Below are 22978 nucleotides of genomic sequence, written 5' to 3' on the forward strand. Positions count from 1 at the left end.
CAAATAAGCAATTGCATACAGGTGAACAGTGAATTACATATCTCATGCGATATGGAGAACTTCATTATTATATTTAAACATTTTCATATATTATGTTATTATATAATTTACAAGTAACATTTGATATGTATAGCCAAATAACAAGTAATGAATTGAACATATTTCAAGTATATTCCTTTGCTCAATTCTTCAAAGCAGTTCTTCATGAAATAGTTGAAAGCTGTCATCACATGTTTTTGACAAAATTTTGCTTTCACAAGAGTATGTTCACATGCTTGTCCAAGCTCAGCAGAATCTGTGGGCACCGTCCGAGCAGCGTAGGACGCGACGCTTTATTTACAAGGAGATAATTATATTCTTGGTTCTTTCGGTAAAGTCACGTAGAAGGGAAACAATATTGGAAACAATATTTGGAAACAATATTGTTTCCCTTCTACGTGACTTTACCGAAAGAACCAAGAATATGAATCCCTGCAGTCACGAAAGCTTTAAATCAAAATTTAAGGAGATATTTGTTCATTTCAAAAGGCAGCAGCAGCAGCGCGACGACGGGATCTTTATGGAAGACATCAGAAGGCAACGCCACGAAAGGGTGACCGTGCGTCCACCCATATTCTTGAAACGCTGCGAGCCCTTACAAAGGATTGCAAACGCACCATTTTGTGTTGTTTGTGCAGAAAGAACAAGGCTATTATCTGCATCTTGTTTGGACATGCCAGGTGCAGACGCGCTCTACACATTGCATCCCTGCCAAAGATCTGACCACAGAGAAGAACGAAAACAATCACAGAATCTTGACAAGGATCTGCTTCTGTCTTTGGGCTATGACATTCTGGCAAGTGCGAGGCGCATTCCAGAGCGGCAGGTAATGTGTGCTCTGTGGAGGAGATGCCGCTGCCATTTTCCCATAACTTCTGACAGCGGAGGAGCATTGCAAGTCTCTGCAACTGCCGGAGCAAACCGCAAAAAACACTTTTTGCCTTTCACTCAAATTCTCCTCCCTACCCTGAGGCCCGAAGGGGAACAATAAAGTCCCACCGGTACAATTAGAGGAGAGCAGTTGTTGTCTAAGAGCACAATTAGAAACAAAAATAATAACAATGCCCCCAAATCAGAATTCATTAAATATGATGATGACCAAATACGTACACAGCGAATTCAAAAGTCAATTACACACGTACAGTATGTCAACAGTCAATGAATGTCGGGTTTATAGTCTGTGCCGGGCGAAACTTTTCCAGCTCGCTTGCCAACACCACGAACAGAAACCTTCCACGTCCAATGCGGAAAAGTGCACGCGCAGCGCGAAGCGTCGCTGAACGTCCCACGCAAGTGGACCGTGAGCTCTGTGGCCGCGTGCGTGCGGTGGCGCAGGCTGCCTTCCACGCGCCCGACGCAGCCTCCATGCACGCGCACCGCGCCGCTACAGCGAGAGGGGGTGGGTGGCCCGCCTCGTGGACTGGCAATGCGTGGCCCGAGAAAGCCACTGCTCTCACTTAGGAGATGGCAAGGGATATTGATCACAACCTACCTTTGCATCATTTACCAGAACAGGGGTGGCTCATTCACAAAGTGAATGTCAGTGTTGTCTTACCCAGGATGTTGAGATGTTACCCATTCAAGAAATGGTTCACAAACATCGTTACACTATGAGCCCTGTGACTTGTCTACACTGCGTTGTTTTGCTCTGATTTCATGTTTCTCTTCAACGTGACTTTACCGAAAAAACTAAGAATACCACTACTTTTGTTATGTTTTTGGTAGTCCAGGTCGGTTTTGCAAATAGGACACTATCCCGGTCTCTTGCGTTCTCACCTGGTCAAACAAAAAAACCTCGACACTCTACACCCATCGTCCAACTTTGATGTTGGTCAGAATACGGTGATCCCTGCCTGTGGTACAGGTGAGAGGGGAAGTTGGGCGGGGCACAGCATGGCAACAATTTCATTACCCTCCACGTCAGCGCCATATAGCATCGTGATATATAACGACTTATTGTTGGTAGCTCAGCTGATTGGAGAATATATAGAGTTTATTGATAACATTGAGGTAGTTTATATTTTAGTTTTTTTTATCTGTTTACTATATGGTATTCATTATATAGTGTAGTGTATACCCAGTTGCTGTTAATAGCTCTGCTTATTGAATAATATATTGAGTACATTTATTATATTGATGTAATTTAGACTCAGGTTTTTTCACATCAGTTTACTGTATGATATTTGAGTTGTTGCAGCCCCCTTTTGGCGTCCTTGTAGGAGGTGCCTCTGTGGATGTGTAGGCTTTGACTTTAACTAGCTATTTCGTTGACCAGTCACAAGCTAATCCCTCAGCTATTTCAATGCTAAATTCTCCTGTTTGATTTGTACTAGGTGCCTCTGTGGATGTGTAGGCTTTGACTTTAACATAGCTATTTCTGTGACCAGTCACAAGCTAATCCTTCAGCTATTTCAATGATAAATTCTCCTGTTTGATATGTAAACCCCTTTGTCAAGGTGCCTCACTTCTCTCAACCAGCTTAAAAGACGCTACGAATCTTAGCAGCGTTTATTAAAGCTCTGTCGTCCCGGCAGTTTTGTTCCTTCACCTGAAGAAGGCTACTTGTGTTGTGGCCGAAACGTCGTGAGAATTTTATTGCTTTATTTTATTATTGTATTCTCATTCTACGTGACTTTACCGAAAGAACCAAAGAAGATGAATCCTTGCAGTCACGAAAGCTTTACATCGAAGTGTGAAACTTGTTGCAAACCCCTTAAACAATGGACAGTTTCTAAATGCAGCCCAACATGTTTTTTACGACGCAGCTCAGCGTCTCGATCGCATTGTCGCTGCGGTTCTTCCACAACCATCTCAAGTTTACACCAGCCTCAATTTATACACAACCAACCATGGCCAATCAGAAGAACCCGATAAATTCTGAAATATGAAGTGCTCAAAAAGGGGGATGCTACATTAGACGGAAGCGATACAAACACCAGATATTGCATCGTTTGGAGCGCAAGCAGCCAACATTCCTCATTATAATATTCAGAATGTTCTATTTAAAAAAGAAAAACAGGGAAATAGTATTCTCATTCAATGTATATGCAAGGAAACTTAAATCTATTTTACACCACAGATTGTACAGCATAAAGCGTAGATTACAGACGATGCAAGTCATATCTGGATGTTGCTAACCATAAACAGCAAAGAAACAAATATCACAAGAAAATGTCTGGACGCGATTTTCCCATTAAAGTATGAGTTTGTGATCGGATTGATTGTGACGCTGTTATTCCGAAGCTAGCCAGTCACAAAGGCAACATACACACAGACAACACTGGTGAGCCAGAGCAGGGGATGATGGGTGTAATGACTGCCACGGATGGCCTATTCGCTGTGCTGCATTGTGTCAGCCGAGTGCAGGGCCGGATTAAGGTTCTTGAAGGCCTTCAGTGACAACACCCTTACACTACTCTCTACTGAGAATGAGAAAAAAATCTGGAAAAGTGAATCTCTGTGTTAATTTCTCTCTCACCTTACGAAAAAGAAATATTGACATTACTCTGCCTCTTTGTATATAGATTGTGCCTATCCTTGCTATATATAAATATATTTATTCAAGAATATATTTTTGTTACATATTTTTTTATGATGCAAACAACAACAACAAAACACGGTCAAAAATAGTTCTAGTTTTCGTAGGCCCTAGGCAGAGAGCCAGCCTACTGTGCCTATTGGATAATACAGCCCTGGCCGAGTGACCACTTTGTTGGGTTGCCACCTTTCCCAATGGAGACCAAACCCGGACGCATCTCACAGTCAGTCTGCCTGGGGCTATCCAGACCGTGCAGTATACGGTGATAAGTTTAACACGTAGGCTTCCGCGACCAATATCATCCATAACAGGTTTTTTTGGGGTTAGATCGCGTACATATAAATGTGTCGTTAAACCCGCCACAGCCAATTAGTAAGGTTTGTCACGTAAACAGAACATGCCAATTCGTTACTAGTACAGCACACAGGTGCGTTTGAGAGCAAATCCACAACATTTACAATTTGAGTACGGTGATTAGGTTTAATTCAGTTCCAGTACAAGATCTCGGTACAAATTAATTCCTGCCACCCAACACACAGATGCCGATTCGCAGACTGTACCGGGTTAAAGCGGTGCAGGAGGCACTCCTAAGCAATTCGCTACGTCACACGGCCAGAGATGCCGCATGAAACACGGAGCGAATCTCTAAGAGAGCAAAACCTTTCCAAAGAAGGGTGGTTACTTGACTTTGTGCACCAGCAGATGGTTCTTTATACATAACCTCTGCACACAAACGAAAATTTAACGTCGGTTTTGTTACAGCATTTCAGCGTCTCTACCTTAAATTCTGATTTAAAGCTTTCGTGACTGCAGGGATTCATATTCTTGGTTCTTTCAGTAAAGTCACGTAGAAGGGAAACAATAAAATACTAAAAATATAAAACAATAAAATTCTCACGACATTTCGACTGCAACACAAGCAATCATCATCAGGTGTGAAAACCACAACAATTTTTTTTCAAATTTTCTTGTTGTGGTTTTCACACCTGATGATGATTGCTTGTGTTGCAGTCGAAACGTCGTGAGAATGTTATTGTTTTATATTTTTATTATTTTATTGTTTCCCTTCTACGTGACTTTACCGAAAGAACCAAGAATACGTCTCTACCTTGTAAGCGGTTAAAATAATTGCCAGCATACCCAGTGTCAAGAGACTGTGCTGTGAACCCCATTACAATGCTTGGCGCGAGTGAGTTCACACAAAACCGCGCACAACAGCAGATGGGAAACGGCGGTACATTTCTATCATCCCAGCAAGCGTGCCCAGGGTGTGGTCATAGACATCAGTGGCACGTAATAGAGAAGATGAATCTGCCCTTATCATCACTTGGGTCACCATAAAACAAGTACTCAGTGTCAATGTTGTTACATAACCAAAGGGATAATAAAGTCAGCCAGGTGTGATTGCTCGTCACACCTCCTCACAAGCGTTGTTGAGGCTAATTGAATCAATTTGCACCTCACAAGCATGTCCAGTCAAATGCGACCTCACAAGCATTTCCAGTCAAATGCAGGTCTTTTTGGGTTGTGCATACTTTGTGCGTATATTGGCTTGTGCAGGTAACTGTTGGCACAAACCACAACTTTATACGCAGTCTGGACAATCCTCTCCATATATGGGGCTCCCAGAGGCACACGGCAGCAGTGAACATTGATGCCTATACCGTAGTGATGAGTCCCAATGAGGGCGAAAAAGGTCTGCAGCTGTATCTTTGTTTCAGTGCTGCCTGTTGTTGGGATGACCACATTTGTTCAGCTCTTTAAGGTGGTGGTTCTAAACGACAAGCTGGCCACACATTGTTATTTTGAGCTAGTGGTCGTACAATGCCGCAACACCTTTGCGAGCTGTTAAATCGGCTAATTGAAGCGCACACGCGTTTGTGTGTTTGATATTCTTACTTGGGGTGTAACGATTCATCAACGTGTAACGATAGACGTTTCTCCATGTATGCAAATAAACATCGGCAAATAATATGCAAATAATTTGCTTTGTTATGTTTAGGCAAATGAGCGAACAAAACTGTACGCGACAGAACCAAAAATAGTGATGGTCCAAATGAGACGGTAAATGTGAGAGACAAAAAAAAATTTGTTGAACAAATTTGTGACCCTGAATCATGACAATGGAATTACCAGGGAGAGCATCATCACACCCGTCACGTGTACCTCGGCTCTCATGACCAATGTCGAGATTCATCATTGATTTCTGTTGAGTTAGATTGTCGCGTAGGTACAATGTGCATTCTTTTAAGCAATAATCCTCCACGATCCAACAGAAGCAATCAAATCAAGTTGTCACGTCATGGGCAAATATGTAGATGGATTTGTTGTTGTTTATTCGCAAAACTGAATTGTTGAAAAGCAAGAAACATTTGGACAACTTTGTCCTGACGTTTCGCCGGAGATTACAACCAGCATTATCAGGTGGCGACAGCAGCTCCTGCGTGTCTCTGGCTTTTCAAAGTATGCCTCCTCAGGTTTTGTTGAAATACCAAACCACTTGATTATTTTTGTCCACGTGACAACTTGATTTGACTGGTGTTGGGTTGTCGTTAAACAATGTGTGTTACATCTACACGATCTCAACACAAATAAACCAATCGTGAATCGTATTACACCCCTAGTTTTTACACACCAGCCTGTATGTTGATCTATGGTTGGCAGCACTGGACTGCGATTCTGTGGACCCGAATTCGATTCCTAGCCTCGTTCATCACGGGAAGATTTCGAATCCACCTTGCGTCTCCCGCTACATGTTGCCTGCACCTGATAATGAATGTGTGGAGCATGAACACAGCATCCCGCGATGGTGGCAACACGTTACCCTGCATACATCTACGGTGATTAGTAAAGAAATGCATGGCTTCATATTTACCCTGCCTTTGTGTTTATGAGGGAGTTTAATTATTCATGATGGATGGTCCATTGTAAACACTCGTCTCTTCCTTCCCATTGCTCCACTTTGAAATTCCCTCCCTTCATTATTCTCTTGTGCCTCCGAGCTCTCACACACGGTAACCTCGCTCAATAAAAGTAACGTAGAATCTATACTCTTTGGTTCCTTCGGTAAAGTCACGTAGGTATGAAATAAAATAAATCACGACGTTTCGGGCGCAACACAAGCGTCCGTGACTTTACCGAAAGAACCAAAGAGTATGGATTTCTGCAGTCACGAAAGCTTTAAATCAACGCAGTATCTCTTTATCTGTTGAAAAAAAATGATGGCGCTGTTTGTTGGTCATTTGCCGTTTTTTGGGCCTCTGGACTTGTGCTCAGCAACTGTGTTATAATATATATATTTATTTTTCTATACTGACTAGAGTGCCACTCACTGTGGGAACAGTTTAGAATCTCGTTCTACTGTGTTCAGTCATAGGTTGCTGCTCAGCGTCTCCTCGTCGTGTTCCCCGCGTCCATGCCTCTGCTACACTACGACTCTATCGACTGGAAAGCAATGTTTGAGCAAGCGGTAACCACTGAACAATTGTCTCAAAAGAAAAAAACTCGGCAGCACTTCATTTTAACAAAAACCAGGAGGTCTGACCTTCAAAATAACAAACTTGAGTTTTGAATGGCACTCTATTACTGCCCTTATATGAAAGCTAGTTTTATTTATGTTTGTAATCTATATTTGAAACATAGAAACAAATGCAAGACGTGTGTTAATCTGTATTTCACACGTTTGTCCGTCATATTGGCAATAGCTGAACACAGTTACGAAGTTAATCTATTTTTAAATCCGTGCGAAGGACAATCTTAATCGTAAGTCTCAATGTTTTAAAGTGTAATATGCGTAGCGTGTGTAAGTATTTTTACAATGTGTGTTCTCGCTGTGTGCATTGTTAGCCAATCGCCCACAGGTACCACAGACATTCCTGCTGCGGTTCGTCTCATTGTGGAGATTCACAAAAGCGCAGCTTGGCACTGCTCCAAGCCACAAGCAATGCAGCTGCTCAAACTTTCCCACTACCTGCACCCACCCACCCATGAAAATTTTTTTTAAGTTATTTAATTTAATTAGAAAATAACGTGCCAAAAAGGGCGCCTAACGTCATCACCAACTCACAACGTGCGTGCGGACTGGCTGCGGCTTAATTAGCGGGTGAGCAGCGATCCGCTCAACCTTTTTGGGGTTTCAATGTTTTTCCTTGGATCATTTATTCCAGGCAACTTCTCTGGCTTTCCCCAGATTCCGATTCACTCGAGTTTGTCTTCGAGAGGTTTTAGCTGTACATGAAAGTCTCTTTTTACATACATATAATCAGAAATTCGCGACTGGGCTGAAACTATAGACCCACGACGCTTGAGCAGCTAGTTTAATCACAGGTGTCCGAACCCTGGATCTGAACCCAGGGGCTCTGCATTGACGGCTCAGTCTTCTTACCGCTGAGCCACTCCGCCACCCAGTGATGTAACGATCGAATCCTATTTTGTAAGAAAATATCATTGCAATTTAAAAACACGCTGTGGTGATAAGCGAACTTTAAACATCAATCTGTTTGATCTTTATCAATGCCCAGAATAGTTGGAAACACAAATTATTCCAGAACTCGACTACTGCATTTAAAACATCACCGCTTAGTAACTGCCACTTTATAAACATTTAAATGCAGACATCAGTAACAGATTAATTAACAATTATAATTCATAAAACATTCACCTATTATTTTGTACAAAACATTACTTATACGTATGCACGTTTCATAATTTCAGCCGGATTTAATTAAAATTGCGAATAAAAGGGGTAAATTAATGACATTGTAGGTGTGAAATTGGAAGAATAATTTTTTTCCATCTTTCTAAAAAAAGTGTGAGGGTAAAGGATTAATTCCCGCGTGTCCTTTAAGAGTGGCTGATGTTCGCTGGCGATCCGGCAGGGCCACATGCTGGTGGATACGGCGCAGAACGGCGCCGACTGGTCCACGTTGGCCAGGGATGCCGTGCTGGTGGCGTGTGCCGTGCTGGTGGCGTGTGCCATACTGGTGGCATGGGCTGTGCTGGTGGCGTGTGCCATGCTGGTGGCATGGGCTGTGCTGGTGGCGTGTGCCATGCTGGTGGCGTGTGCCGTGCAGGTGGCGTGTGCCATACTGGTGGCATGGGCTGTGCTGGTGGCGTGTGCCATGCTGGTGGCATGGGCTGTACTGGTGGCATGGGCTGTGCTGGTGGCGTGTGCCATGCTGGTGGCATGGGTTGTGCTGGTGGCGTGTGCCATGCTGGTGGCATGGGCTGTGCTGGTGGCGTGTGCCATGCTGGTGGCATGGGCTGTGCTGGTGGCATGGGCTGTGCTGGTGGCGTGTGCCATGCTGGTGGCATGGGCTGTGCTGGTGGCGTGTGCCATGCTGGTGGCATGGGCTGTGCTGGTGGCGTGGCTCGTCCAAGTGGCGTGTGTCGTGCTGGTGGCGTGGGCCGTGCTGGTGGAGTGGACCCTGCTGGTGGAGTGGGTCGTGTGCTCCAACAGAAACCGGGGAGAGTGATTCAAATGCAGCTTCGTGGCATTTCATATTGACGAATTGTGGAGAGAACATTCCCCAAATTTTAAAAATTAAATCCAGCACTAGATTAGACGGGAGCCGGATTCGGAGGGGTGAAAAGAAAAAGCGCTCGTTTAGATCGCCTCTTATGTGTTTCTTTTTTGATGTCAGGTGTGTTTCGGTGATATCCTTCTCACCCCTTCCCCCTTATTAAGAAAAGCTACCCTTTCCGTATGGTTTGGGGCAGTGAGCCCGTTCCCCATATTTCTATCCCCCTGCTTTTCAAAACATGGTTTGGCTTATGTTGACGCTGTGTGTACATGTGCGTCACAACGTGATGTAACGGGCCTGCACGTTGCCTCAATAAAATGAAATATATATTTATCCAGCACTAAATTTGAGATCTAAACTTTACATACCTCGAGCAAAGCCAACACATTAAGCACGTGATGAGCAACTGGCCAGGTGGCTCAGCCGTGGAGCGGGCGGCTCAACAGTCGGTAGTTTGCGAGCTAAAATGCTGGTTGGGGGTTGACTCAGTCCATTATGCCCCTGGGGTCACTAAAGTAAGTACCACCCTGTAAGGAAGTGAACAGTATTTATTTTTGTATGGACATACGTGTCCTTGTCATGGGAATGTGGAATTTCTGCCACAGGCTCAGGGCTGTAAACAAGAGATGAGCAGTTTATTTGAGCAGCAGGAACCACTCGGACTTTTTCTTCCAGGTTCACAACCAATTCCCAATTTTTTCTTCTAATTAGGCTTTCATCATCATCACTATTATGATGATGCTTGTTTACCCTGGAAAACCTCACTGAGTCTCAACGCTCTTCATCATTTTTTCACAGGAGGGCACAATGTGGCTAAGTGTTATCCAATTTGAGTACTTTGCATGTGATTTTCCAGCACTGGGATGTTTGGCTAATACAGGTTAAATGGTGTTGTTATAGCTCTGGGACAAAACAGGATTACGTACAGGAATACCACGCAGAACAGAAGAACATACAAACTCCACACAAAACGGTGCCCGAGTGGGGAATTGAACCCCGTGAGGCACCAGCATTGGCACCCTGCTGCCAAGCATCGTGTCCCACATTGCAAAAACCTCCACTGCAATACAAGCTCGCTCACAGCTGAGCCGTGTTCTCGTTGCCACTGACCTCGCTGCTAATGTGTTCAACAGAGCTCACAGACACCCTGTCCTGACCACAGGACACTTGACACCACAGAGCAGCAGCCATCGCGCAGCACTGGAGGAAGCCCAGGACACAGACAAGTAGGGACTTTTGCTGTGCAGGTCAGAGTTATGTGTTGGTGTCAGTGCACCTGCTTGATCACTTGAAATTACTGTGGGGTGCTCAGCGTGTTAGTGCTGCTTGTGTCTATGACTGTATAGATGTATATACAGCGGTAGTGTATGGGTTAGCGTGCTGCAAGGCCGTAATTATAATAGATATTGAGGGGGACACATCCCCCCCAAAATTCAAATATGCTCAAAATGTCCCCCCTCCCAATATATTGCTATAAAATAGATTTCTGTTTATATGATTGTGGTTATGGTTGTATTTATTAATCCCTAATCTCTGCTATTACATACAATGAAACAAGAAAAGGTAAAAATAAAAAAAACAGAGCAATGTAATACAATAACACTATTGGACATTATTGTTAAAAAATAAAAAGTCCATCCCATGTGTTAGTGAATGTTTTAATATTTTAGGCAGGAAATGGCAAGAAATTATTTTCAAATGTATTTATTTTTTCTTGGGGGAGACCCCCAGACCCCCTGGGAGATTTGGTCCCCCCTAATGTTGACTCCATGGTTACTGCCTTGGCGCGCTGTGCTACGAACCTGGCGACTCAAACTTTGGCCAACGCCAGTGACAATTATCTGAATGAGTCCTGGAATTTCCCCAATTCCAACTCGGCTTCAAATGAGGGCCTGATGCAATGTGTAAACATCACCACAAGGGAGACAAAGGTGGTTGGCATGGTGTGCCCCTCGTGGTCTGTGCCGGCCTTCATAGGTGCTTGCTAACAGCACTTGCCTCAGCAGTCAGTTAAGGCTATACGGGGGAACTTTGTCTTTGGACTGGATATGCATGGTGACATAATTGAGACTGAGGCAAAGCAAATTGTGTGTATTCATTGCCATTTGACTTAGCCAAGGTTATAAAAGTAGGTTAGACGTGAAGGAATAAAAAAAAAGTTACACAACTGTGAAATGTATGCATACCCAACACAATACTCAGGTGTATAGTCAGAAATGCATGCATGTTTAAGTGGTGGCTGGAGCAGGCTGCTGCTACTGTGCGTGGATTGTGCAGATTCTGCTGGGGTCTGCCTGTGGTGTAAATACATTTCATCTCGGCATGCATGTTTATATTTGTCTCAATCTGTACACATTATTTTTAAAGATCAATCTTAATAATTGTGAAACTATTTACGCCATTAAGATTTATTTGAACGGCTCGATAATAAGCAAAAATAGTGGGCTAATGTTTTTCGCATTGCCTCAGGAATGCCCATTGCCCAATATGCTAGTCTCTCAAATATTTTATACTCGGGTGTCACTCAAACTTCAAGCTTGTTATTTTCAAGGTCAGACCTCCTGGTTTCATTCATTTGTCCATTAAACTGAAGCCACTGCGAATCGAAAGACAACCCCTCAACATTTTACGATTGCTCAACTTGAGTTTAAAATTGCTAATCTCTAGTCGTACCGATGTATTTACGTGGCTAAATAAGAGTTAATTATTTGACATCCCCACTCATTTCAAATGGTTATCATACAATCCACTGAAATGGGCCACGCAAAGACATTGGAATGGCTAAAGTGGTTTCCACCCCAGGTGGTACCCACAAGTGAGATATCGGGGTCTGGGCTCGTGGACTAATGGGAGGCGGGTGGCTAATATAAGTGGCCGTGTTAGAGGCCTTACGGCAGCCACAGGGCTGCTTGAGGTGCACACGGTGCAGTGTCAATGACAGGCAGACTCTACACATTGGAACAAATGGACGTGTTGGCGCTACACCGGTGCAGCATCACACACCGGTCCTCAGAAAACAGTTGGAAAATCTAATTTTGAACTGACATTCGTCTTCTGACTGCTTTAACATCACGAGAACTGATTTTGATGCACCACCACCTCGAAAGATATTCTAACCAGAGTTGCGAATTGCGGGAAAATAAATAATTATTGAGAAAAATTAGCTTTTTTGAAACCACGCACCACCGGTGTATCACCAATACATTCAAATCCAATGTATACGGTTGCAGCCGTATGTCCTTATACTTAGCGAGCACTGGAAGGTGCTCACCTCCGTAGTGATCATGTGAAACGTCCACGTTCCTATGGTAGGGGCAAGGGCATTCAGCGAACAGCCACTTTTTGTATATTCCCATTTCGCAAGCCTAGTAAATGTTTCAAAATATGTGCAGAAATTTTTTTTATGTAACGGACGTTATGTTTGGTTTTGTATTTTTGTGTTAACGTATTAATCCAAGTGATTTTCCCAAGGTCCCCTGTGGAGAAGGCATTGTTGCTGTGATGGACTTGATTGTAACAAAGTGGGACGCAGTGTTAGATGTATTTATTGGGTAATCGACGCGCAGAGTGCGGGAATTGTTCACGACATCAATCAGTCGTTAAATAATTAGCAATTGTGCATATTTATTATTTGTTTCATTCTAATAGGGCAAGATATCATGAATGAATTTGCCGTGTTTCACGCAAAAAGTTTGCAGTAGTTCACAGTTGAGAGGCAATGATCGCTATGTGTAATCCCAATTGAGTAATTTGCAGGGAAATATCACATTTTGGACTATAACGCCGGCACATAATGGCCTACTCTTTGTTTTGGTGATCTTTAACGTCCACTGTGAAGCAAATGGTACCAAAATATTGTATGGTAATTACCAGAGCAGCTTGCCGGGTTTGAACCAGCAACCTCTGCCACAAGTGGCGAACTCACTGCCACCGGGCGACATCTCACAAGGTGTTTGTGAAAATTTTTTTTTACCCGAACCTATTCCTGTTTTATATCTGACCCGGTAAGAATATCATACGATCAATTACGCTTTTATCTTACAAAGTTGTCAAGACTATAGTTCCTCGGATCATGTTTAACAACGTTTATCTCGTCCACAATGAAAGCCATCGATGCAATAATAATATGAATCCCATTTATACAGCGATTTTCATCAAGGGTCTCAAAGCGCTGTCCAGGACACGGCAGCGGCCTTCAACGCCCGCTCATCTGTCACGCGTGGGCACAAGGTCGTGCGAGTGTCCTACCTCGATTCCCCGTCGGGTGAGCTCTCCCACCCTGATGGTTACCCACAGGACATTTCGACGCACAGGTCCGTGTGGATTGCGCATCGGCAGAATACATCTACACGCGGTGGAGCAAGCGCCATGCCCCAAACCGCCTTCTTCACCACTGAACAGCTACTGCTGCTGTACAAAGCAGCGGGTAGGGCCAGACACGGAACACTGTGGTCACACCCTGGGTGGAGCTCCTACTTCCCACCTGAGTCTGCTACATCAGAATGCAACGCACTGGTGTTCAGTGGCATTACGGCCCCCCCGCTCACCAACTTACTCCACTCACTGTCTTGCAGTCACTTCCCTGCCACTCTTTTATCGCTACTACCACAACCATTGTTCACAGGGGGCTTCATCCTCTACCAGTCCTCTCATCTGCACTGTTCAACCACCATATTGCAGGACAAAGCATGTCTCTCATTCTCCCATTTACCTCACACTGCTCGACTTTGCAAATCTTGTAGTCTCGTTTCCCAACTTATAAAAGCCTTGCTCAAGGCAAAAATTCCATTACGTCAACTCTGCTGTTGCACCACCAGTGCTCTCTGTTGCCGACACACTTTCATTGGGTAGCTATGGTTCTCTCCGTTATGATTCCTGACCATTGTCCGTCGACCCTTCCCACGACGCGTCGTGCCCTAGCCACTCACCACTGCACGTGTCTGTGACGCGTCGTGCCCTAGCCACTCACCACTGCACGTGTCTGTGACGCGTCGTGCCCTAGCCACTCACCACTGCACGTGTCTGTGACGTGTCGTGCCCTAGCCACTCACCACTGCACGTGTCTGTGACGTGTCGTGCCCTAGCCACTCACCACTGCACGTGTCTGTGACGCGTCGTGCCCTAGCCACTCACCACTGCACGTGTCTGTGACGCGTCGTGCCCTAGCCACTCACCACTGCACGTGTCTGTGACGCGTCGTGCCCTAGCCACTCACCACTGCACGTGTCTGTGTTCGGTGGCGGATCCAGGCGGGGCAATGGGGCCGCCCGCTACCCCCCCCGCTCCAACCTTCCTCTGGAGACCCCCGGTCTCGGTGTTTTATTAAACAGAGAAAATACATTGAATGTTTTTCATTATTATTAATCTGGGGTCCAATTTACAAACTTGCATTCCAGGACTTCAACCCCACCCCCCTAGGAAGTTTCGAAACCCCCACCTGCCCCCACACATTACACAGCACGCACTACGCACACCGCCCCCCCCCCCCGTATGCTGCCAGTGTTTTACTGCTGCAGCTTAACTCCACGCAAACATGCGCCGCCGATTCCGCTGCTGTCCAAACTAACAGTGGGGCACATTACTGCTCTCCATTCAGGAGCTAGGGACAGATTGCATCAAGTGTGATGTCCTCTGGCGCAGATCTCTCTGTAGCGGACCAAACAAAAGAAGGGGGACTGGGGAGGTGGGGGGAGGGTAGTGGTGAGAGTTCAGAAAATTGAAACATTGAATTGCTTCTGTGTTTCCTTTTAACATTTCCCTTCATTTTTATTTTAATTTTGCAATTTTGTATGATTATACTTTATTAATAATGTTAAAATGCTGCTGATGTGTATTTTCAAGACCGAACAAGCCGTCCAAGCTATAAAAGAGCACACCCCCCCCCCTCTACTAATACAGTAAGGGAGATTTGCCGAAGCCTTAAATGTCTATTATTGTCCATTACTCCCAAAACATCAACTCAATTAGCAGCACTTTGCTAAAAGGCTCCGTCGCCTCTGTGGCAGCGCGAGCGAGGACTGCTCGCGGCACAAAGCCACAAGCCCCGTGGCAGCTCCCCCCCCCCACCTCCGCTGCCGCACAACGACTCCCATAATGGCCTGTCAGGGTCACAGACTGTTTGAATTGTCAAAATACACAACACTGATACTTAGCACAACCTTATTATCTGTGGCAATGACCGAGCGGCGGGGGGAGGGCCTCCGGCAGAAATGTAATGGGGATCCCGAGCCTGGTTAAATCGGTGGCTCTGTGCACGCCTGCAGCCGGCCCGGCCTGGCCCAGCCCGGCCCAACGGTCTGAGCCGTGGCTCTCCCGCGATGGGAACTCGACTTCATTGCCGCTGTCGCACGGCCTCGGTCTATTATCATAACTGTGCAGTAAACGGCGATGAGGTGGAACACATCAATAGCGTGTACCAGATCTCGGGACAAATCAATTCCTGCCACGGGAACACGGATGCCAATTCCCGGACTGCTCGGGTCAACGCTCACGCATATTCAAAGACCAAAATCCCCTGTGTAGCCTTAACAGACTGGGCAAGCGCTGTTCGTGAGTAGCACCTATGAAAACCGGCGCGGCACACGAGGGGGTTGGTGGCCAATACGACGCCTGGCCGCCTTTGTCTCCCTAGTGCTAAGGTCCAGGATCGGTTCAGATATTGATCACTAAATGTTGGTCATGAGCAGGAATCGATCTCGGGTTGCCAGGTTCATCACGCAGCGTGCTAACCACTGCGCCACCGCTCCGCATACACACCAACACGCGTACACAACAACACACATACACACCGACACGTCCACAACAACACACATACACACACCACCACACGCTTACACACGTGTACACACTAAGACACGTCTACACCAACACACGCGAAGAGACACCAACACGCGTACACACCAACACACATACACACACCGACACACGCTTACACACACCGAAACACGCGTACACACACCGACACACGCGTACACACACCAACACGCGTACACACCAACACACGCGTACACACCAACACACGCGAAGAGACACCAACACGCGTACACACACCAACACGCATACACACCGACACAAGCTAACACACACCGACACACACCGACACACGTGTACACACACCGACACACGCGTAGACATCCCTGTCTCTCATGCGGAGTGCCGTGCTCTGAGCACCCTCCAAACCCTGGCTCCTACAAACAGATTTTCTCAGAAAGTGGTTACTTTTTATTGTAAATGTCTCAATTGTTTTCCACCTCACCAAAATATCTTATTTTAATATAGCATTAATAACTTGTGTTTGTGACAAGGACGTACAAATACAACATGTAAAGGATCCATTCAGTGAGTGCACTGTTATGATTTAGCCATATAGTAGGGAAATGCAATACAACAACATCCCAAGCAGCAGCAATGAGATCTGTGATAACGCGGAGAGAACGCGGCTGCCGGATGTGCCTCAAGGAACGTGCGCGCGATGGCTCCTGCTTTTCCCTTATCGACGCCTCCAGCACCATTGTGATGTAATTGGAGAGAAAAGCACACACAGAACCAAGCTACAAACCTGGCCCTTACCAACAGACACAAAACGCTTGGCGATATTATTTGGGAAAAACTGCGACAGCAGTTGTGCACAAATAACAAAACTCGACGCAAATGAGAGCACACAGATGGGAAGCGGCCAACCTGAAGGGATATTCCACGTGAAATATTTTATTAAATAAATAAAATCATGTGATTTCTCTTTTGGCTTCCAGTAATCATTTCCTACGACATTTTCTGTGTCAAAATCTTCTTCACTGTAATAGTCTAATCAAACTGGAAACTATTATATCCCTAAATTTCGATTGAAAGCTTTCGTGACTGCAGGGATTCATATTCTTGGTTCTTTCGGTAAAGTCACGTAGAAGTAAAATAATAAAATAATACAATATTTTACGAGATAAGAATAAAATAATACAATATTTTATTATTTCCCTTCTACGTGACTTTACCGAAAGATCCAAGAATATGATACCCCTCTCGCACATCTCCGATTAGCACGGTTGGCTAAGTATCGTATGAAAGAATTCACGAAACATACATGAATAGTTTAATACATAGGCTTTCGCGACCAATACTCATAATAAAGGTTTTTGGGTTTTATCGCGTAAATATAAATGTGTCGTAACCCTCCACCACCCGACACAGCCACATCAACAAAAGATGCCAATTAGGTACTGGAGAGAAAATCCACAACACACCGGTGGGCTGAAGTAGAAACTCACTGGGCTGAAGTAGTAACTTACTGGGCTGAAGTAAAAACTCACTGGGCTGAAGGAGTAACTCACTGGGCTGAAGTAAAAACTCACTGGGCTGAAGCAGAAACTCACTGGGCTGAAGTAGTAACTTACTGGGCTGAAGTAAAAACTCACTGGGCTGAAGGAGTAACTCACTGGGCTGAAGTAAAAACTCACTGGGCTGAAGTAGAAACTCACTGGGCTGAAGTAGAAACTCACTGGGCTGAAGTAGTAACTCACTGGGCTGAAGTAGAAACTCACTGGGCTGAAGTAGAAACTCACTGGGCTGAAGTAATAACTCACTGGGCTGAAGTAGAAACTCACTGGGCTGAAGTAGAAACTCACTGGGCTGAAGTAGAAACTCACTGGGCTGAAGTAGTAACTCACTGGGCTGAAGTAGTAACTCACTGGGCTGAAGTAGAAACTCACTGGGCTGAAGTAGAAACTCACTGGGCTGAAGTAGAAACTCACTGGGCTGAAGTAGTAACTCACTGGGCTGAAGTAGAAACTCACTGGGCTGAAGTAGTAACTCACTGGGCTGAAGTAGTAACTCACTGGGCTGAAGTAGAAACTCACTGGGCTGAAGTAGAAACTCACTGGGCTGAAGTAGAAACTCACTGGGCTGAAGTAGTAACTCACTGGGCTGAAGTAGTAACTCACTGGGCTGAAGTAGAAACTCACTGGGCTGAAGTAGTAACTCACTGGGCTGAAGTATAGTAACTCACTTGGCTGAAGTAGAAACTCACTGAGCTGAAGTAGAAACTCACTGGGCTGAAGTAATAACTCACTGGGCTGAAGTAGAAACTCACTGGGCTGAAGTAGAAACTCACTGAGCTGAAGTAGAAACTCACTGGGCTGAAGTAATAACTAACTGGGCTGAAGTAGAAACTCACTGGGCTGAAGTAGTAACTCACTGGGCTGAAGTAGAAACTCACTGGGCTGAAGTAGAAACTCACTGAGCTGAAGTAGAAACTCACTGAGCTGAAGTAGAAACTCACTGGGATGAAGTAGAAACTCACTGGGCTGAAGTAGAAACTCACTGAGCTGAAGTAGAAACTCACTGGGCTGAAGTAGAAACTCACTTAGCTGAAGTAGAAACTCACTGAGCTGAAGTAAAAACTCACTGGCGCGTTTTGTTTACGTGACAAACCTTATTGGCTGTGTCGAGTGGTGGAGGATTACGACACATTTATACTACGCGATCTAACCCAAAATCCTTGATTATGAATACATACATAGAATACATTTTAGTTTATACAAAATGGCACCTCTCTTTAAGAGAACTTATAAATAATTGACAAACGCGGAGCAAGGGCTTCCCGAAGCCCTCGCGAGGGCTTCCCGAAGCCCTCGCTCCACAGGAGACACCCTGAGCTCGAAGACAAGGGAGCTGCGTTGCCTTCTTTACGTGGACTAAATCACAACCCATCCTCGGGCTTCCCAGAATCCACCAGGACAGAGACTCACTATACTTCCTCATCGCTTTTCCTTAAGCTATTTTTTCTTTACATTTCAACTAAAACCTTGAAACGTTTTTTAATGCAAGCGACATTTCTTCAACAGTCGCTACATTTCGTGAAGAAGAGTTGTCGCACAAATGCCCGCTCGGTGGAGCTGGCCACGGGGTACCCGGCGTCCGGAGAGTGCAAACGGCGAGCCCAGCACACAGAATCCCCAACGAGTAAACGCAAGGCGCTGCGCCCGCACGCAAACATACACATTCACGCACACTCGCCACGAGATTTGACTCGCTACGCTCACAAAGACCAAATAGAAACCAACTGACATGAAATTCCTGTTAAGTAATGACCATCATTACCTTTTATCGAGCGTCATTAATGTGACCGCATCACAAAACGCTGCACCAGTACAATAGTTAGCAGGGAAAGATGTCATCAACAAGATCCTTCCGAAGAGAGATCAACAAAACAAAACGACATGCAAGACGACGAAAGAATGTCCTTCACTGAACCGATTAGTATGGTTGGCTATGTACGGTGTGAAAGAAGTTCAACGTACATACATATGTACGTGAGCAACAAGGACTGTGAGTTGTGTGACATCGTTGTTTAGGATTTTAGTTTTGCTGTCCTTTTATTTATATGCATCATTTGAAATACGACAGTTGCATACAATAGTCTACTCTTGTGCATAACGCCACAAAGGGGTACTATACGTGTAAAGTTTCCAGCTGTCATTCCACCCTCTGTTGGCAGAAGGATGACTGTGATGTGCAAAGCTCTCCTAATTCCACAGACGTCTGTTCACACAGTTCTCTCTTAGCAATGCAAAGGGGACTTCATGGCTCAGCGGCAGTTGCGAGCGTCTCGCAAACAGAAGCTTACGAGTTAAGATCCTAGTTGGGTACCACTTAGTAAGCTCAATGTCAGAATTCAGCAGGCGGATACTGGGAGGTGGATCACGATTGAGTGCAGTCCGCCCACCAATTTTATATAAAGAAAAACATCAAATATGCAAAATGTTCTCTCGTTATGAGGCTCACTCGTTTTCGTCATCATTAAATAAGAAACCAGAAAAGCCTTCTCATTATATTTCACGAGCATGCCTCGCGAGAGAAAACGTAATCCTACTTAATTTCCAAGTCTCTGTAAACATCTAACAGTTTACCGGCACCGGACAATAGAAACGTTGCAAGTTCAAATCTTAGCTAGGGAGACGACTTGACCGATCATTCTTCTGGGGTGGATAAAATTGGTACTACAAATTGGTTTGTCGAAAACCGAATGTGGGTTGTTCCACGCATCCTGCTCGGAGATGGGCAAGCCGGACACTCTCACGTCCTCTCTTGTACTCCGCTGTATCTGTAAATACCTTGTGCATGTATGTTGAACTTATTTTGCACCCTAAATAGCCAACCGTGCTAACCAGAGGTGCGGGCAAAGGACAGAAGACCGGCAGCTAAGGGAGAATTGGCATGGAGACTCATAACATACAGTGCATAATACTACAATTAATAATGATCAGTACATTTGGAAATAATATTGTCATAATATTGTGTTTTTCAGACGTCATTTCTTTGAATGAGTCATTGTATGCGACCGCTGCAGGACAGTTGATCATAGCAGTGAGGGTTACCACCTGTGCGGATTTGACCCGGTACAGTTCGCGAACTGGCGTCTCTGTCCGGGTGGCGGGAATTTATTTGTACCGAGATCCGGTTCTAGGCATTGTGTTGATTAACTTTTTTGCAGTGTGACTGCACAGTTCTGATAGACCTGGGTCGACTGAGAAATACGTCCAGCTTTAGTCTACAGTGGGAAAGCTGGCACCGTCTTAGGACCAGTAGGCTTCTTTAAAAATGTATACATTCTGCAAGAGAAACCAAAATTGGAAATGACAGCTCAACCGGTCGGCGTGTTTAAACGTCGGGCGGGGCAGAGAGAAGACATCGGAAGCCAACTGCGAGTTTGGGAATGAATTAGCACCGCGTGTCGAGGCATCTGCAATCCGGTCACTATTGTGCACAGAGGCAGCTGCTGAAGCATTGCGGGTCTCGGGAACGATGATTACGGGGCAAGCAGAGCCCGTTGTTACCAATTAAGTGCGGTTCTTTAATGCTCATTTTCAAAATTATCAAACCATGTTATGCATTAAAGCTGGTGAATCATAAAATGCCTTTATGGCTCAAACATTTACCAGTATTCTGTTGCATACCAACACTGGACTACACTTAAATGAACACAAAAAAAGATAAGTGATGAATGATGCCTAGATTTATAATAATGTGAAAGCTCTTACAGCTGAGAGTGGTATATTGCCCTTGTAATAACACAAGCAAGTGGCCCAACATAATTAAATACTATGACAAAAAAAATTCCAGTCTTGTAGACGTGAACAAGTTGAGGACATTTCACAAAGTGCGGTGTCACGAGCCGTAGTCTCACTGCATGTCACCCAACAACAACAATGGTAATAATCAAATGCATCCGGAAATCTTGCAGAGCTCATCATTCATCGTTTCACACTCGACCACCAATACGCGGTGGCTCTCTGGGGCTGTTGCCTGCAGTTGGCGCTGCTGCCACTAGGAGTGCTCGGAGTTAATGCAACGCAGCTGCTGCTGGGTAATTGCTCTCATGGTGCCTACGAGAATGCAAACGATTTCAGGTCGCACTGCGCCCCATTAACAAGTCAACCACACAGCAAGGCTGCACCTGCGGGGTCTTCCTTTTAAACGGTAGTCGCTAAGCGTCAAAGGCCCCAAAACATCAAGCGTCCAGCGACAGACAGCACATTCAAAGTTGTCAAAAGTTCAACCGTTTATCGAATTGAGAAAGGTTCTCGGAAGAGCGTGGGAACGGCGGGTAAAGAGACGATGGAGAGGGAATTCCATAAGTGGAGCAGTGCAGGGGAAGAAGCAAAAAGAGAAGTTAGGTGACCTGCGCTGTAGTGAGTGGCTGAGTGAGTTGCTGAGTGGTTGGGTGAGTGTTATTCTGACCTACAGTGTGGTGGTTGAACACTGCGTGGATGAGACGGAATAGTCTGGTAGACCGAGTCCTCAACATAGATGTGGAGTGATAAATAAGTGAAGTGCACAGGAACATTGGCCATATTTTTTTTTAAAAACGGCTGTAACGTCTGGATAAGGAGTGGTGGTGTATTTACATTACCCAACTTCACAATGTACCTCTGGAAACTCGCCTACTCTTGCGTATGGCAGCAGTGTTATCCAGAAGCCAACTGCCAATGGCAAGGTCTGCCAGCCACGGCGAGAGGGCTTACTACTCATCCTCCTCCATTGAAGGAGCACACATGGAGGAATAGAATAAAAACTACACGAACTCTCCTGAAGCCCTCTCTGGAAACTAAACCACCGACAATAGCAGCCCAGCACGGCGAATAAAACCACGTGTGGTGGTGATTATTTTATACATCACATCAAACAGCTGTATACATTAGCAGCCGATGCACACGTGTACCTCTTCCGCTGGTTTTTAGGTCATGTACGGAATGGAATTCACTTGGGAAGCAGAGTGAAGAGTGATATAATTTACCCTACAGAGATCCCCGTACATCCGTATGTTCGTGGTGAGAGAATCCCACGGGAATGAGGGACCATCTACGAGATTATTACATTAGTATTCAACTTGTGTAGGGAGCAATGCCTCATTGCATCTCAAGTCTCTTTCAGGAGGGCTCTGCCAAGTGTTCGCAGGAGTTCTTGCTGTGTGTGATGCCCAATGAATAATTTGCAGGTGATCTTTCAACATTGCCATGCTTGGCCAATACCAATTACATTGATTTGGCTATGGGTAACATAAAACCCGAGAACTCAGAGGAAACAGGGGGAGAACATAAAAACTCCACACAAGTGCCCGAGTCAATAATGCAACCCAGGAGGTTCATGCCGTAAGGCACAAGGCATGACCACTGCACCCCAATGCTGCCCAAAATATGTGACTGTATTATTGCATTAGTTCTCATCCTTAGTGACCACAAGCCAAGTGATGTCCCACTGAGGGTCGCCACATTTTCCATCGCAGACCAAACCGGGACGTTATTCCTCGTGCAGCCTGAGTCTATGAAAACTGCAGTTTCCTGTTAGAAAGTTCAACGCAATACTGGTAAAAATCACTTCCTGCCAA

The 22978-nt window shown here is 45.2% G+C and overlaps 1 protein-coding gene across 4 annotated transcripts in view; it reads right to left on the minus strand.

Moving 5' to 3' along the window:
- Positions 1-22978, minus strand: part of LOC116939824 (transcription factor Sox-5-like) — a 311281-nt gene that overhangs the window by 121943 nt on the left and 166360 nt on the right. The window lies entirely within an intron of this gene.

Source organism: Petromyzon marinus, chromosome 7, assembly GCF_048934315.1.
Source record: "Petromyzon marinus isolate PM22_M1 ecotype Great Lakes invasive population chromosome 7, UKy_Petmar_22M1.pri1.0, whole genome shotgun sequence".
Lineage (NCBI taxonomy): Eukaryota > Metazoa > Chordata > Hyperoartia > Petromyzontiformes > Petromyzontidae > Petromyzon > Petromyzon marinus.